The following is an 18690-nucleotide window of genomic DNA, read 5'->3' as shown; positions in this document are numbered from 1 at the left end:
TTGCAACTTTCAATTACAGTAGTGAAGGCCAATTAAAGAGCTTATACAAAAAGAGGAACATAGATAAATCAAAATCACAGAGTAGCATGCATTGATCTAATGTTTACTTATGAAACATTGATCATTACATCCTTAGGAAGCAAACTGTTATAACATGATGTCAAATTTAATGAAATTAGTGTAGAAGGTTAAAAATAAAAAATACACGAAAGAAATGACAAGTAATTTTGGAAAAAAAATGTTGAACTTAGTTTTTCAATTTAAGAAAGAATGAGAGCTTAAAGTCTAAAATAATAAAAAAAAACTATTTATAGTAGAACTAATCAGCCTAATTACTCAACGAAATTGATTAATTAACTAAGCTATTAATAGACTAACTTATAATAATTACAACTATTCCATTTATTTTAGTCCGGTAACACATAAAGAAGGTATATCTCGAGTCAAGATGTGGTGGATTGAAATTTCAGATAAAGGCAAACATAGTGGCAATTTGGAACCGTGGAGTTCATGAACCACTTGTTGCATAGATGGTCTAGAGTTTGGTTTAGAATTCACACATGCCAATGCTAGCATTATCACAATAACTATATCTTTAGCAATTTTTGGATTTGAAGGAAGCGGAACACGTGAATCCACAAGATCTTTCAACAATTTGCTTTGAGTGGACAAGTTTGATATTAATGTTTCTAATGCCACCACTCCAAAACTATAAACATCACATTTTTCTGTCACAGTCAATGTGTAAGCAAGTTCTGTAATAGTAAGAAAAACAAGAAAGTTAGCTTATCAAAATACATAATGAAATCAATTCAGGGAAGTTATAAATAGATTTTCTTCTTTAAAAACATCCTTAACCTGGAGCAATATATCCATACGTGCCAACTACCAAAGTATTATTTGAAGAATCAGGATCAAGGAGTCTAGCTGTGCCAAAATCTGAGACAAAAGCCTCCAATTGTGAGTTCAACAAAATATTGCTACTTGTTACATCTCGATGAACAATTGGTGGGGTACAATCATGATGCATGTAGGACAAAGCATGTGCCATTCCTCTGATGATGTTTACCCTCTTACTCCAGTTCAACTCTGCAGCTTCCACATCATTGTTCAAGGCATAAAATAAGCTACCATTTTCCATGTATTGATAGACAAGAAACATGCATCGCTTGTGAAGGCAAAACCCATGAAGCTTTACAACGTTTCTATGACGAATTTTGGTTAACATCTTGACCTCATTGCGAAAACTCTTGTCAAATGATGGATTTTAAGATTCCTTTTGGTGAAGTTTTTTCAATGCAACAATGTTGCCGCTTGGCAATTGTGCCTTGTAGACACTACCATATGTCCCAGTTCCAATGCAATATTTGATATTGAAATCCTCAGTTGCTTCAATGATGTCTTCAAATGCAATTTTACCATCGTAGTTCCATATAGAAAACAAGTCTCCATTCTTTGATGTTGTTTGTACACATTTGGCTTTAGACACACGTCTAGTGAAATATAATGTTGCAAAAAGTACAAAAAGAATGAAACAAACGATTGGAAGCGCAATTGCAACTAAAGACTTAGCTTTATTAGTTTGATGATTGGTTTGGTGGACAGAATGGCAGGATCTGAAATCTGGTTTGCTATAACTGATTAATGATTTCTCTGAGAAAGAACAATAGTCTGGTAATTGTGACTTTGAGTCAAGGTTTTGTGAAAAATCAAATGATTTGAATGAGAGGTTTATATATGCTAAAGTAGCAAGTTCCTTGTGTAGTTTACCTGTGAAATTATTATAACTGAGATCCAAGCTATATAAAATGGAACTCATTCCCAAAACTGATGGAACCTCACCACTGAGAAAATTATGGCTAAGGTTAAGGTTAGTAACACAAGCAATTTGCGAAGTGATGCTTCCATTTAACAAGTTGTTGCTTAAATCCACTGTTGCAAAAGAGGGACAGTTCAAGAGAGGAGATGGAATAGACCCTCTAAGGCAGTTATGGGAAAGATCAAGGTTCCAAATACTAACAGCTTGCACAATCTCTGATGGTATTGAACCCGAAAGAGAGTTATTTGAAAGATTTAAGACCCCTAAACGTGTTAGATTTCCTAGTTCTATTGGTATGCAACCTTCAAGTTGGTTAGAACCAAGGAAGAGATAGACCAAATTCTTCAATTGACCAAAAGTATATGGGATTGAACTAGTGAGTGAATTATGACCAAGTGACAATTGCTTTAACCCTTTTAAGTTCCCTAGTTCTTTTGGTATGAAACCTTGAATTTGGTTACTCCAATTGATCAAAAGCAGAAGGGATAACACCACCAAGAGAATTGCATGAAAGATCAAGCTTCTCAAGTTGAGTGAGATTTAAGAGTTCTTTAGGTATCCTACCATGAAGATGATTGTTAGAGAGGTCAAGATGAGTAAGCTTTGTAAGTGTACCTATTTCCACAGGGATACTTCCCGTGAGTTCCAGTGCATAGAGATCAAGACGAACTAAATTGGTGAATGCAGTTACATTCAAGTTCATAATCTGCAGCAATTCTTCTGACTGAGGAATATTGAATGCCCATGCATCAATATTCGTAACAATTCCATCATCATTGCATATGATACCATTCCAATCAGAGTGATTTGAAATATTTAGATGATCATTGCACCAACCACTCTGGAGTAAAGCCTGAAGTTCCTGATTTATGGATGAGGAATTAGAAGCTGCCATGCTGGTAGCAATAACAGGAGGAGCTACCAAAAATAAAAACTTCTTGAAGACGCTAGATAGAAGCCGGCACGATGGGTCTATTTTTTTTATACAATGGAAAATTAGAAAAAAAAAATAGAGAAAAAAGCTAACTAATAAAAACTAAACCAAAGTCATCGCATAGCAAATGTGTACGAACCTCTACAGTATAGAAGACCTCCGATTCAAAGCCAAAGCGAGTCAACAAAGCAAGCTTTCCTACGAATTTAAAGGACAACAACAATCATACATTTCCTACTTACCCTTAAAAAGAAAAATAACCATTTCCTTAGGTTTTGCCAACTAAATTTCATTCTTGACACTTGTTATAGGAAGCATGTCATATTTCTTGAGACATTAAGAGATGGATTGAAATCTCATACAAAGGCAAAGGCAGTGACAATTTGTAACAAGAGAGTTTCCTAGCCACTTGTTGCATTGATGGTCTGAACTTTGGTTTGGAACACAAACATGCTAATGCTATTGTTCCCACAAGTACAATATCTTGAGCATCTTTTTGACTGGAAGGAAGGGGAAGACGTGAATCCAAGAGGTCCTTCAACAAGAAGTTTTGATTAGATGGGTTTGATAAAGATGAGAGCAGCTCTCTTGGATGCCTTCCCATTAATGTTTCCAAAGCCACGACTCCAAAACTGTAAACATCACATTTTTCTGTCACCTTCAATGTGTATGCAAGCTCTGTAAAAGATTAAAAAAAAAAAAAAAATCAAAGTTAAGACAACTTCTCAACTAAATCACTCCATCAATTAAAGTTAGTCAAAAACAGTGGTTTTTTTTTTTTTTTAACGGAAAAGTGTACTTAACCTGGGGCAACATAGCCATAAGTGCCGACTACTAAGGTTTGATTGGAGGAATGAGGATCAAGGAGTCTAGCAGTGCCAAAGTCTGAAACAAAAGCCTCCAATTGTGAGTTCAACAAAACATTGCTAGTTGTTACATCTCGATGAATAATTGGTGGGGTACAATCATGATGCATGTAGGACAAAGCATGTGCCATTCCTTTAATGATATTCACCCTCATACTCCAATTCAACTCCTCAGCTTCCACATCGTTGTTCAAGACATAAAATAAGCTACCTCTTTCCATGTATTGATAGACAAGAAACATGCTACGATTGTGAAGGCAATACCCATGAAGCTTTACAATGTTTTTGTGGCAGATTTCTGTTAACATCTTGACCTCATTGCGAAAACTCTTGTCAAAAGTTGGATTTTGAGATTCCATTTGGTGAAGTTTCTTCAATGCAACAATGTTACCGCTAGGCAATTGTGCTCTATAGACGCTACCATATGCACCAGTTCCAATGCAGTACTTGAGGTGAAAGTCCTCTGTTGCTTCAATGATGTCTTCAAATGCAATTTTACCATCATAGTTCCATATAGAAAATAAGTCTCCATTGTTTGTTGATCTTTCTTCAGGTTTGTTCTTTAACATCAACCTTGCAAAATAAAATACTGAAAGTAATACAAAAAGAATGAAGCAGATGGTGGGGAGAAAAATTAACAGGAGGAGTTTGTTTTTGCTTGCAAGAGGATTGGTTTGGTGGAAAAAATTGCGGTGGTGAACAAAATGGCATGATGTGAAGTTTGGCATGTGGTAACTAATTATTGAGTCTTTCTTAAAAGAACAGTAATCTGGTAACCGTGAGTTGCTGTCAAGGTCTTGTGAGAAGTCAAAAGAATTGTATGACAAATTTATGTAAGATAGAGCAGCAAGTTCTTTGGGCAATTTGCCTGTGAGATTGTTATAACTAAGATCCAAACTATTTAACGCAGAGTCTATTTCTGGAAGAAATGGAATCTCACCATTCAAAAAATTATGGCTAAGCTGAAGGTGATAAACACAGTGGATTTGGGAAGAGATGGTTCCATATAGCAAGTTATAGCTTAAATCCACATTTTGGATATAGGGACACTTTAGGATTGAAGATGGGATAAACCCTATGAGGTTGTTGTGGGAAAGGTCTACATCTGAAAGACCGATGGGCATCTCCGATGGTATCAACCCAGTAAGAGAATTATGTGATAGATTTAAGATATTTAGATACGCCAAATTGCCTAGTTCTATTGGAATACGACCTTCAAATTTATTTGAACCAAGGTCAAAATAGGATAAATTCTTCAATTGACCCAACGTGGAAGGGATTGAACCGGAAAGTGAATTATGAGAGAGATCTAATTTTTTTAATTGTGTCAGATTCCCCAGTTCCATTGGAATAGGACCTTCAAATTGGTTTGAACCAAGGTAGAGATAGGTTAAATTCTTCAATTGACCCAACGTGGAAGGAATTGAACCGGAAAGTGAATTATGTGAGAGATATAATCCGGTCAATAGTGTTAGATTCCCCAGTTCCATTGGAATAGGACCTTGAAATTGGTTTGAATCAAGGTAGAGATAGATTAAATTCTTCAATTGACCCAATGTGGAAGGGATTGAACCTGCAATGTGGTGGAAAAAGAAAGGAAGAGATGTATGTATGAGATTGTGCAACCAATTGAATGTAAAAGAGATAACTCAACACCACTAAACGTTAATCCTAGAGCTTACCACTTAGGCGATTGTTGGACAGGTCAAGAAATACAAGCTTTGTAAGTCTGCTTATTTCTGTAGGGATGCTTCCTCTAAGTCCCATTCCGTATAGATGTAGAGTCACTAAATTCGTGAAGGCAGTGACGTTCAACTTCCCAATCTCCAGCATTTCTTCTGATAACGGATAGTCATTATTTAATTCCCATCCGGAAATATAAACAACACTTCCATCTTCATTGCATGTGATGCCCACCCATTCACAATGGTTTGAGATATTCGCGTAATGACTCCACCAACCCGTTTGGAGCAGAGCGTGTTTTTCTTTATTTATATTGGAAAGTGCGGTGCAAGTGGGCATTAGCATGATCATGAGCATGGCAGAGAAAAGTGTCACTGCCACTGAACTGACCATAGTTATGGATTTAGATTCAATTAAGCAGTGGCTATGGCTAATCATAGAATATAAGTAACATTGCCATATATAACAATTGTTTACGGCGAAAAATGACAATTTGTAAACAAATAATCCAAAGATCTGGGGACTGGATTTAGGTCCTCTTTGGGTTCTTTTAAGTGTGTTGTTAACGTGATGCTCAAATAAACGGCGAAAAAGAGTATTAAGCAAAAATAGGGAATAGTAATTGTACAGAATTGAATAACTAACGTAGAAGTTGGTTATAGAAGAGTATAAAATAGGAAATGAATTGCAGAAACAGGAACAAAAGCAATTTAAACAAAGCAACTTGAATTGAAATGCAGGAATGGAAATGTGCAGGAATTTAAAGGTGCGTGAATGTAAACGTACGACTCCTCACAACGGCGAACAGCGGCCACCGTAGGTCTCCTTGTAGCTGGTGTCTGGCGCGGTGCAGGGTTTCAGCGTCTCAGAATGTTTAGGTGCGGTGTCTGGGTGCAAAAAGTCGTCCTCTCTAAAATAATGCTTTGTAGTATTTATAGACATGAAGATCACCATCGTTTTCCTCCTTTTGCGGGCACTTCCTAGTAACTGCCTTCAACTGTTGATGCTCACTATCCACGATTGCTTGTGATCGTGCTGTTTGTTGGGGCTGTAACCGCTATCGCCCATGATCTCCTTTGCGTAGTGGTGAATGTTGATAACTACTGGTAACTGCTTTTGAATTTTTCAATACTCCTATCTTTCGAGTATTTCTGAGAGAAACTTAGAAAACTCTTTTAATGTTATGGCCTTGGAATAGTTTCTTTTTGGCTTCTCTTTTCGAGCCATTCTGGAGTTTTGAGAGTCTGTCTGGGTCTTGTGGACTTAGAACATTTTCTTTGCTCATTTCTGTTTTTCGAGCAATTTTGGAGGGACTCTTGAGCTCGCCCAGATTTGTGGACTTAGAATATTTTCTGACCACTTCTTGTTTTTCGAGCAATTCTGGAGGAAATCTGGAACTCAGCCAAGTTTGTGGACTTAGAATATTTTCTTACCACTTCCTGCTTTTCGAGCAGTTTTGGGTGTCAGGTACTTGGAAACTCATGAAATATTCCTCGAAAAGCCATCAATTTTTTGTGGACTTAGAATATTTTCCTGTTAGTCCTGTTTTTCGAGCAGCTTTGGGTGTCAGGACTTAAAAACTCCTCGAAAAACTATCAGTTTTGTGGACTTGGAATATTTTCTTGCCAGTTCTATTTTTGGAGTAGTTTTTGGTGTTAGTGACTTAAAAACTCCTCAAAACTTCTCGAAAAAGCCTTTAGTTTTGTGGTCTTAGGAAATGTGTTCCTTTTAATTAAAACCAAAGATCTTCCAATATTCTCTTATGTTCAGGTTTATCTTTGGCTCCTTCTTGACCCTCAAAACTTCTTGAAATGTAGTTTCCTTTTTAACTTAGAAAATTTTCCTTATCCCAAACAGATGCCCCCCAAAATATTAATATCTCAAGTAGATGAGATTTTAATATTTTTTTAATTTAATTGGAAAATTTTCATTTTCTAATTTTCCCGCCATTTCTTATGGCGTCTCTGCCACTTACCTGCTTTATGTCAAGCACGTTGTCCAAAGTCAGCGCAATAAATGCAGGTACTGCTTGGCAGTTACTGAAAATGTCCCATTATTGAGACGTGCTTTGTTCTGTTGGGGATTCAAGGCCATTTTTGATCGAAAAGACACCCCACTATCTTTTCATCTTCCCACTAAGTGCCAAAATACTCTAGACTTGGGCTCTTGTATGGGCCTTGTACGAGGTTGGGGACCAGTATAAAAAGCGAAGTTACCTTCTCATTTTTTACGCTTTCGTTTTTACTCTCTTTCTTAAGAGCTCTGTTCTCTCTCTTCTGCTTCTTTTTGTATCAAAATTTCTTCTGGTTAGTCCTTATCTTCCCTATTTCTCATCGAAATGGCCTCCAAGTCTAAGGTTCCCTCTGCTTTCTCCAATGCTGAGCTCGTTCCTTTGGGTCATTCGAGCTACCTTCCTGAGCCACCTCTCGAGGAGGAGAAACTGGCTATTTGGAAATCTCAGGTACTCATTCCCTTTTCATTAGGCTCGAAACCTCATGCATTTTTAGGTCCTTTTGTTCCCCAATCATCTGTCGAGTCTTCTTTTTCTGCTGATGGAGTCTTGGCATTCTCTTCCAAATATAACTTGGACTCTCTCGAGAATGCCCAAAAAATATTTATAACTATGCCTCCTGTAACCAAAGACTTATATTTGCCTTGGTTAGATAGAGTTGAGGGTGAAAAACAAGATAGTTGGAGGGCCATAGGAATCTATGATATCATTCAATTGTCTAGGTACAATCTGTCTTACAACTTCCCTATGATCATGAGTTCTCTCTTCTTCTGGGATCGAGCAACTAGCTCTTTCCACGTGCCTTGTGGTATGATTACCCCAACTCTTTTCGATGTGGCTGCCATTCTTGGGCTTAGGCCAACTGGTCCTTCATTTCGACCAGATTCTCACCCCAAAAATCCTGATGTAACCCCCAACTTCCAAAAGCTTTCTTACCAACTCTTCATAACCTTGAATATGAATCGAGATGGTCCCGTTACTGATGAGGAGCATGTTGCTTTTCTGATGTTTTGGCTTTCCGCATATGTTTTTTGCTCGAGATTGCTCCAAGTACCAAAGACACTGCTTACTTTGGCCCAATTACTGCATGAAGAGTCTTCAATATGCCTTGGGAAGCTTATCTTAGGGAATTTGTATGAAAATTTAAATGAGGCCGTAGCTTCATTTAAGTCTAATGACTTTCCTTCAGTCATTAGTGGCCCCTTTTGGCTGCTTCAGCTCTGGTTGAATGCTATTTTTGAAGAAAAATTACAAAGCTCTGAACCACCCAATATTTCTCGAGAGATTGAAGGTTTTCGTCTGACTTTCTTGACTACTAACATAGCCAAAAAACACTATTGTAATGCTTTTCGACAGTATTTCAATTTTTTCTTATCTCTTCAATCTTTCACTCCTCAACTTGCTCCTTTTTCTGCTCGAAAGGTAGGGCCAGTATGGTTCAAACATCCTTTTCCTTCGAGAACCCCAAGTGCCCAGTCTGAAGTTTTAATGACATGGAGACAGTTTCTTTCATGTCAACTTCTTTTTTGTAGTTTCACTCATAGGCCCTATCAAGTGGTTGCTTATCAACCAAATCTGGTAGCTCGACAATTTGGGTTGGGCCAGTTAAAACCTTCTTTTATGCTGGAGGGGTCAAATCTCGATATTCTTGAAAACGCTCGAAAGAGTATTGATGATCTGAATGAGGCTATTAGTTTCTTTCGAAAACGTAGGCCAGAAATTTCCCCTTTTGAGTTCGAGCCTATTTTCTACTGTACCAGCACTTTTCAAAGTTGGTGGTCTACTTATTATCATCACCCTGAGATATCTATCGAAGCGTGCAACCAGAAGATGACTTCTGCTTTTTCTCTATTTCAGAAGGGGGATCCAAAGGCCAAGACAAGAGGTACGCATATTCGAGAAATCCAATCTTTTGAACGATTTTTTAAAGTACTTTACTTACCACAAAGAATATCCCAAACTATTTTTGAAGCTGCTCTTTCCTTGAGAGAAAAAACAAAAGAAAGAGTAAATAGGTATAGGGATTTTCATCCTTTTGAGAAGTTTATAGAAGAAATCCTTTTTAAAAAATTTTGACCAACTTTTCCACCTTTGCCAAACTGTAACTTTGCTCTGGCTTTACCCATAATTTCACCTAAATGGGTCGATCTACCTTCGACTCTTTTGAACGAATTATCCCCTCCTCGAAGTAGAATAACAGCTTCGAGATTTTCTTTTAAAACTTATCCTTACCCTCTTCACCTTGATATTCAAGATGTGAGAATCCTTACAAAGTTTAAAGATGGTAAGGTTTACCCTACTTTTCCTCGAAATACCTTTTGTATTTTTTATTTGATTTAAACCTTTTTCGAGTACTTTTACAGCTCTTCCAACAGAACCTTTTGTTGGTCGATATGACCAAGAGGATTGGGAAGAAGATGAGCCTCCTAAGAAAAAACAGAAATCTACTCGAAAAAGTTCTTCAAAATTCCTACAAAAGGATTCATCTACACCCCAAGCTGCCTCTGGGGTGTCTAAGGTAAACATTTGATCTGGGTTTAATTTTATTTTGCTTTTCTCGAGATGCTTATTATTTGAAAATTTTTTCATCTTCCAGGCTAAGACTACCAAAGCCACAAATCCTGCCAAATCCAAAATTTCTGTCGAAATGGCTGTTCCAACTCCTGTTCGACCAACTTCTGATCAACCTTCGACTCAGTCAGCGGAGGTAAGTATTTTGTGCTTTTTAGAGTAAAATTCTATTTTTTCGAGCAATACCCTAACCTTTTCTTTGTAACAGGTTTCAATTGATGACACTCCAAGTGTTAATTCCCCTCCTAGGGTTCAACAGAAGTCAAAAAAGCGCTTGACCCCTATTCCTGAGGAATCTCAAAAAAGCTCGAAAAAGAACCGTGAAGTTGTTTCCAAAAACTTGGCGCTGGGGAATGAAGCAACTTCGTCTTCAAGTTCTGGGACTTCGAGTTCTTCTTCAGATGCTTCTTCGAGCTCATCTAGCTCGAGTTCTGAAGACCAAGCTCAAACAGAGCAAGCTTCTGAGGTAAGGCGTGATTTTGCTCGAAATTGATCTTTTTAATCTGTTTCACAATTGATCTTCATACTTGAGACTTTTCTTCTTTCTTTCTAGGTGCCCCCTCTATCTCGACAAACACCGCCTCTGGGTTCTCCTGAGGTTGATGTTGTTACATATCACTCAGAAGAGGAAGGGCCCTTGCCTGAAGGTGAGGAGAATGTAGCTGCAGAGGGAAATCAAGTTCCTGAAAACCTCCCAATTTCTGTCGAAGGTCCTCCCAGCCTTGAAGTTGTGCCACCAGCATCATCCATTAACTCAGAAATGAACTTGGATGATTTTAATGCCATGGTGGAGGAAGATCCAGAGAGGGCCATCGACAAAATCTTGGTTGGTACTTTTACCTTTTCTTCTTCGTCTCATACTCCCTCAGGGTCATATTCAGAAATCTCCAAGCCCACTGAATCAACTGAAAAAATGCTCGAAGAGCTTAGGTCCTTGGTCTTTGATGCACTGATGATGAAGAACCTTCCCACTGACAAGGACTTGGTTGCCAAGGTCAAAGGCCTACTTTCTTCGTTGAAGGCTCAACTCTCGACCTTTCCTGAAGGACTCCAACGTTTTGAGTCTCTTTTCATCGATTCTTTAGCAATTATAGACCAAACCACTGTGGTGGGTTCTAAACAAGATCAAGCTCGAGTAAAGCAAGACTCTGCTTCTAATAAATTGAAAGAGGCTCAAACTGGGTTAGTCAAGCTAAAGGAATCGGCTACCAATGCCGATATGAAGCAGAAAGAAGTTGATGCTAGAATCGTTGATTTGGAGAAACAACTCGAAAGAGCTCGAAAGGAGTCAGAGATGCTGAAGAAAGCTAGTGTGGCTTGTGAGAAGAAAAGAAAAAACTTTATAGAAAATGTGAAGACCCTGACTATTGAGAGAGCTCAAGCTATGGAGGATATTTCGAGTATGGATGCACAATGTACAGCTCTTGAAACCAGATATCAAAATTTGAGAGCTATTTATACTGAAATGCGCTCAAAGCCTCCTTTTTCATTTTTCCTTGTATTTTCCTTTGAATTCTTATAGTTAGGCCTTTTTGTAAATACTCAAATTTTACTTTGAATGAAATTTACTTATTTGTCCTCTTATTGTTTGAATTACCTGTTTATTTGCCTTAATTCAAGTTATTCTTACTTCATATGTTTCTGGTTTGTATGGTTTTAAGTACTTACCGTTAATCGACATGATTCGACTATTAGTTCCAATTTCTCGAATTGAATACGCGTTATTTGAAAACACATTTTCAATTTCGAATGGGCCTTCCCAATTGGGTGACCATTTTCCAAGTTTTCTTGATTTTTTGTCGAACGGTAAAATTACTTTCCACACTAATTCACCAGGATTAAAATGCTTGTTTCATACCTTTTTGTTATATGACCTCGAAATTCTTTCTTTTTGTCGAATCATCTTTTCTAAGGCACTTAAACGAATTTCATCCAAAGCATTTAATTCATCAAACATTAAGGCCCAATAATCTTCACTTGGTAATTCAAATTGCCGTTGTAATCTAACTAATTGTAGATTCACCTCCACAGGTAGAACGGCTTTATGGCCATAAACGAGTCGAAATGGAGTTGTCCCTGTAGCTTCTTTTGGGGAATTCCTATATGCCCACAATACTTGATTTAAGGTTTCATGCCAATTTCTTGGTTTTGATCCAATGTGTTTTTTAATCAATTTGATCAAAATTTTATTTACTGCCTCCACTTGTTCATTGGCCTGGGCATAGTATGGGGTTGAAGTTATCATTTTTATATTCAAGGACTCTGCATATTGAGTTACCTTTCGACCTACAAAAACAGTTCCTTGGTCTGTTGTTAAAGTTTCTAGTATGCCGAATCGATGAATTATGTATTCGTCGATAAAATTAACAACATCACTTTGATTAACTTCTTTCAATGGAACTGCCTCAGCCCACTTTGAAAAATAGTCGACAACTACAATGATATACTTATGGCCTTTTGTTGAAGGAGGATGAATTTGGCCAATTAAATCCAGAGCCCGACCTCGAAAAGGCCATGGCTTAATTATTGAATGTAATTTAGAGGCTGGAACGTGTTGAATATTACCATGCTTTTGACATTCTTCACAAGATTTTGCATATTCAAAGCAATCTTTAATCATCGAGGGCCAGTACAATTCTTCTCGAAGTAACATCCATTTCATTCTTTCTCCAGCTTGATGAGCTCCGCAGATCCCTTCATGGATTTCTGCCAGGGCAATATAAGCCTCATGTTCGCTGAGACAGCGAAGTAAAGTGCCATCAACACCCTTTTTATACAATTCATCAACCACAATTATATAGTTAACTGCTCGAAATTTTGTTTTTCGATAAGTTGGAACGTTGGGGTCCTTGAGATAATTGACTAAAGGTTTCCTCCAATCTTGGTCAGTTAAGTCATTTATGTTTAAGATCTCAAGGTTTGTTGACCCTAACTTCTCCCTTATCTCTGTTAATTTTGCCAGGTTTTCACTCGAAATTCTATATTTCGAAGCAATTTGGGCTAATTCATTGGCCTCTTGATTTTTGTTTCGAGGAATATGTTCCAGAATGACTTCGTCAAATTTTTGTAATAATTTATTTACTTTTACCCAATATTCGACGAGGTTTCTACTTAAACATTTATATTCTTTGGTTAGCTGCTTTATTACTAACTCAGAGTCTCCTCGAATGATTACATATCTTGCCCCGAAATTTAACAGTATTTCAAGTCCAGCTAATAATGCTTCATACTCAGCTTCATTGTTTGAACAAGCTGTTTTTATCTCGAAGAGTAATTTCGTTGGGATTTCGTCTGGTAAAATTATCAGTATTCCGATTCCAATTCCATTTCTATGACTAGATCCATCGAAGTACAATTTCCATGACTTTAGACTTATAAAATCTATTTCTTTGATTGGAATTGAGTGATCAACAACGAAATCAGCAACAACTTGGCCTTTTACAGATTTTAGTGGTTTATAAATTAGAGAATACTCTGTTAAAGCCAACGCCCATTTTCCAACTCTACCGTGAAGGATAGGTTTCGACAAGAAATATTTTATTATATCATGATGTGAATAAACATGTACATCAAAAGGTCTAATATAATATTTCAATTTCTCACAAGAAAAGTATAGACACAAACATAATTTCTCGATTGGACTATATCGAGATTCTGCACCTATCAACATTCGACTAAGATAATAAACAGCTCTTTCGACACCATTTTCGTCTTCTTGAGCTAGCATGCTCCCAATAGTATGTTCTGATGTTGAGATATATAACTTCAAGGGAAAACCTTTCTTTGGCGAAACCATTACTGGTGGTTTTGTCAGATATTGCTTTATCTCCTCGAAAACAGCTTGATGTTCTACTTCCCATCGAAACTCTTCTTCTTTCTTTAACTTCAATAGGGGTGAGAAGATTTTAACCTTGCCAGAAAGGTTGGAAATAAATCTTCGTAGAAAATTTATTTTCCCTAGCAACGATTGCAGTTGTTTTTTAGTCGAAGGGGCTTGTGTCTCAGATATTGTTTTGGCTTTATTCTTGTCGATTTCAATTCCTTTTTGGTGAACAATAAAGCCAAGGAACTGTCCTGCAATAACACCAAAAGCACACTTTAGAGGATTCATCTTCAAGCCATATTTTCGCATTCTTTCAAATGTTTGTCGAAGATGACCAACATGGTCACTTTTATACTTAGATTTCACAACAATATCATCGATATAAACTTGCAAAAATTCGCCTATTATGTCATGAAAAATAGTGTTCATTGCCCTTTGGTATGTAGCTCCAACATTTTTTAATCCGAATGGCATTACTACCCATTCATAAGTTCCTAGAGCCCCAGGGCATCGAAAAGCTGTTTTCGATATATCCTCTTCAGCGATAAAAATTTGGTTATACCCTGAATATCCATCTAACAAACTTAAAATTTCATTCCCTGCTGCCGAATCTACTAACATATCGGCTATTGGCATAGGGTATTCATCTTTTGGTGTAGCAGTATTTAGATTTCGAAAATCAATGCAAACTCTAAGAGATCCATTTTTCTTAATCACAGGTACTATGTTCGAGATCCAGTCAACATACCTGGCAGTACGAATAAACTTTGCTCTAAGAAGCCTTTCGATCTCTTCCTTGATTTTTGGCAAAATCTCTGGCGCAAATCTCCTAGGTGGTTGCTTTACTGGCCTCTTTTCTGGTCGAATTGGGAGTCGATGTTCGACTAATTCCCTCGAAAGGCCTGGCATTTGATCATAATCCCAGGCGAAGCAATCCTTAAATTCCCTTAGTAACTTGATTAATTGGTCTTTCACTTCTTCTTCGACCAATTTACTGATGAAAGTTAACCTCGGCTCCTTTTCATCTCCAAGGTTCACTTCTTCTAAGGGATCTTGTGCCTCCATTTTTGGCCCTTTTCGAGCTGAATCTTCCTCGAAGCTAATTGGTGCATCATCGTAGATGCAATCAAGCCGGACATCGTTGCCTTCGGTCTCTAGAACCGATTCTTCTTGAATCACACATGTTTCGAGTTCTGTGTGCCTTTGTTCGGCTAGATAAGCCGAATTTGTCGTAATGGCCGAATATGGTGAATCGGCCTCCAATCCTTCAGTCACTTTTAGGGCCGCTTCTCTTCTTTCGGCTAGATGAACCGAACTTTCGACCATGTTGATATCTGCATGGCCTTGGATTGGGTCTACGACTTTATGGGCCGAGATTTCTTCTATTTTTTGTGATTTTATGGCCGAACTAAATTTATCGGCCTCTGAAGTATCCCCGGCTTCTAGAGCCGTTTTTATTTTATTTTCGGCTACGTAAGCCGAAATTTGAGACAAAAGGCTCTTTTCAAGGCTCTTCATTTTCATTCTTTTCGGCCTCCACTATTTCTTAGAAGCCGTAAAAACCCACAGAAGGGTCTAGGCGAATCTCGTGTCGAATTTCGCGAGCATTTGGCAGGAGAGGATTTCGGCCAAAATGAGGGCCGCCTATATCTTCTATACGAAGTGGCGCAATGTTGGCAAAAGACTTGTCGAATGTTTTGCTATCAAGACTGCTTACATGAACTTCAGCCTTAAAATAGCTCTGATCTCCATCGACGTATTTCAACACTCCGTTGTTATTCCAAAGACAGAGTTTCTGATGCAATGACGAAAGTACTGCTCCAACCCCATGAATCCATTCTCTCCCGAGCAGTAGATTATAACTTGCCTTAGAAGCTACCACTACAAAAATGGTTACTCGAGAAACAGATCCAACTCTCAAGTTGACGATTAGGGCTCCTTTGGAACTTGAAGATTTCCCTTCATAGTCCGTTAGTACCAAGTTGTGTGGGAGTAAATCCTCTTCAGATTTCCCAATCTTTTTCAGTAAAAAACTTGGCATAATATTGATAGCTGCCCCAGAATCAACGAGGACTTTGTTCACTCGAAATTTTTCGTCAATTCGAGCCGCAATGTATAGCGGCTTCATATGACTCTTCATTTCACGTGTCGGCTTCTCAAAAACAGCCGACGATTTAGCAAGTGAACCGTCCTCTGCCAAATAACAATAACCCCATGGGTTATTATCGGGTTCGTCATCGGCATAGAAGTCTTCTTCATCTCCTTCACCGATTCCTTCGGCATATTCAGCAGGCAGCATGGATACAACCCTAAGTATGTCTTCGAGGTCATCTTCAAAGCCTGATTCGAATACATCGGTGATCAATTCATCATCCGCATCGTACTCGATTTATGGACTCTTCATCTTCAAGTCTTTCTTCATTGCTGGTGCCCTCTCTTTAGTCGTTTTGACTTCGACACTAACCGGGGTACACCGCATCTTTCTGGCGGCATTTCCCTGGGCTTGTTGGACTTGATTTTGAGCTCGAATTTGGGCTTGGATTCGAGCTTGAGCTTGTGCCTGGACTTGAGCTTGAGCTTGGGCCAAGGCTTGTGTTTCATGCTCAGCCTTCCTGATTCTTTGAGCTCTTCGCCACTGAGTTTTAGTCATAGGAGCCTTAAAATATGGCTTTTTCGACTGAAAATGGCTCCCGGATGGATTTTGGAACCCAGTTTGAGTGAAAAACTTGGGTTGTGAGAAAACTTGTTGTGGCATGACCGTCGAATGTGACGGTCCACCCTTTTCAACCATCTGCAGTTTTGGTCGAATTAATGATGGGTGCAACACATTTCGAACCCATGTGTTGCTCGGAACATTTTGAGCAGGTACGAAGGTCCTGCTTTGAACAGTCTGGGGATCACGTATGGTGATAGAAGCATTCTGAGTCTGGATCCCTTTGTTCTTGGTGATCACCTGGTTGGTGGTCACCTGATAGTGTTTCTTCATCTCTGATTGCTCGAAGGCTTTGGCCGCCGCTTTATCGAAAACGGCGCTGCACCTCGGGCACAGCATGACCTCACTGTCTGCTTCCTTCTTTCGAGTTAGAAAGTCCAGCAGCGAGTCACCAGCCTTTGGGAAGATTTCAGCTTCTTCCTTCTCGAAGGCTTCGAGGGTGTCATTCAAAGAGCCTTTTCCTTCTAACTCTTCTACAGCTCGATCGAATGACCCATGTTGTTCAGCAACATCGACCATCAGTATGTCGATAGGTTCCACGAAGTTAGCTTCTATTTGCATGGGATCAGAATTGATTTTCATCGGCATTTTGGTTTTTTGCTCGAATTTTAATCGTCCTTGTTTAATGGCGTCCTGAATAAGATCCCTGAAACGAACACAGTTATTAGTCCAATGTCCATAAACATGATGAAACTTACAATATTTTTGACCCTTTCTTTGTTCTAGAGTAGGGATTTTATGATCATCAGATAATATAATTTGCCCATCTTTCAATAAAATGTCAAAAATATGATAAGCTTTAGATACATCAAAGGCATAACTCTTATTAGGTCGAGTTTTGTCCTTAATTTCGAGTGGTTTTAAAGATTGGCAAACATAAGGGGGTCCTGGTTTTAATTCAGCTACATTTACCTCATTTACCCCTAAATTGACATCTTCTTCGTCGAGATCATTCTCGCTTCCTATTTCTCCTTCAGCGAGACCTATGTAAGCCACTTTGTCTTTTCGAAGAAATTTCTCTATTTTCTTAGGGACAAATTTTTCAGCCTTAAGTTGCTCAATTTACCTCACTCTCGTCGCTAACTGCGACATGTCTCTTAACTGCTGATTAATCAATTTCTTTTTAATCGAGTACTCTAATCCGCCTATAGCCATTTGGACTAGTTCATATTCTGGAATTTGAGTAAAACATCTCGACCTCATTTGTCGAAATCTGCTTAGATAATCGTCAATGGATTCATTATGTATTCTTTTTATATTAACCAAATCCATTAAGCTAACTTTCGCTTCACCACGAAAGAATTGTTCATGAAACCTTCTTTCTAATTGATTCCAATTATGAATTGAATTCGGGGGTAAGGTTGTGAACCAGGTAAAGGCCCCCTTAGTCAAAGAACTAGGAAAGTACTTTAACTTTAAATCTTCATTTCGAGCTAAATCTCCACATTCTATGGCGTATCTAGCTATATGTTCTACTGTAGATTCACCGGAATCTCCGGCAAATTTAGTTAATTTTGGGACTTTCCAGCCCCGAGGCAGTTCAGCCTGCAAAATTGCCTCAGAGAATGCTGAGACAAAGTAGGGTCTATTAGCATACCCTACGTCGAACCCATGTTGATTCAAGACTTGTTCGACTACATTGGCAATGTTTTGAGGATTCGGGTTGTTTGGATATTGAATTTGATGCCCCCCTACATTATTTTGCCTAACTTGCTCAAGTATTTCATCAGCATTCTGATTTCGAGCAATAATAAAGGGTTGATTTCCCTTGAAATCACCCTCATTTTGTCTCAGAAGGTTTTGGTCGAGATTTCGACCAATTTGCTCAAACGGAGCATTTGGATTTCGAGCAAAAACTAGGGGTTGGTCTACCTGAAAATTTCCCTCATTTTGTCTCGGAAGATTTGGACCAAAATTTGGTCTATTTTGCTCGAAAATTTGACCATTTCGACCAAGATTTGTAGCATCTTGATTAGGTGTTTGGGCAACATTTTGCCCTTGCCTTATAGGGACTCGAGGTGCCCCAAAAACGTCAGCAATTCGACGCATTTGTTCAGCCAAAATTTGATAGCTGGTATTAGTTGTTTCCACTATGGGATTCAACACAGTGGTCATTTGATGAGTCAGCATATTGACCATCTCGTGATTGCTTTCATCCATTTGTTGCCTCATGGAATGTAAGGCAACATTCGAAAACGAGCTAGTAGGAAGTGAATCCCCACTCGAAGCTCCAAACGCAAATTGCGTTTCAGGTACTCCACCAATCGTAC

At 38.4% G+C, this 18690-nt stretch overlaps 2 pseudogenes; both read right to left on the bottom strand.

The window, feature by feature from the left end:
• Window positions 1-402: 402 nt before the first annotated feature.
• On the bottom strand, window positions 403-2714 carry LOC113851003 (annotated as a pseudogene).
• A 358-nt stretch (window positions 2715-3072) lies between these two features.
• Window positions 3073-5695, bottom strand: LOC113851002 (annotated as a pseudogene).
• Between the last annotated feature and the right edge of the window lie 12995 nt (window positions 5696-18690).

This window comes from Abrus precatorius, unplaced genomic scaffold (genome assembly GCF_003935025.1).
Source record: "Abrus precatorius isolate BTA unplaced genomic scaffold, Abrus_2018 Scaffold9, whole genome shotgun sequence".
NCBI classification, from domain to species: Eukaryota; Viridiplantae; Streptophyta; class Magnoliopsida; order Fabales; family Fabaceae; genus Abrus; species Abrus precatorius.
This window is presented reverse-complemented; position numbering and strand designations above follow the sequence as displayed.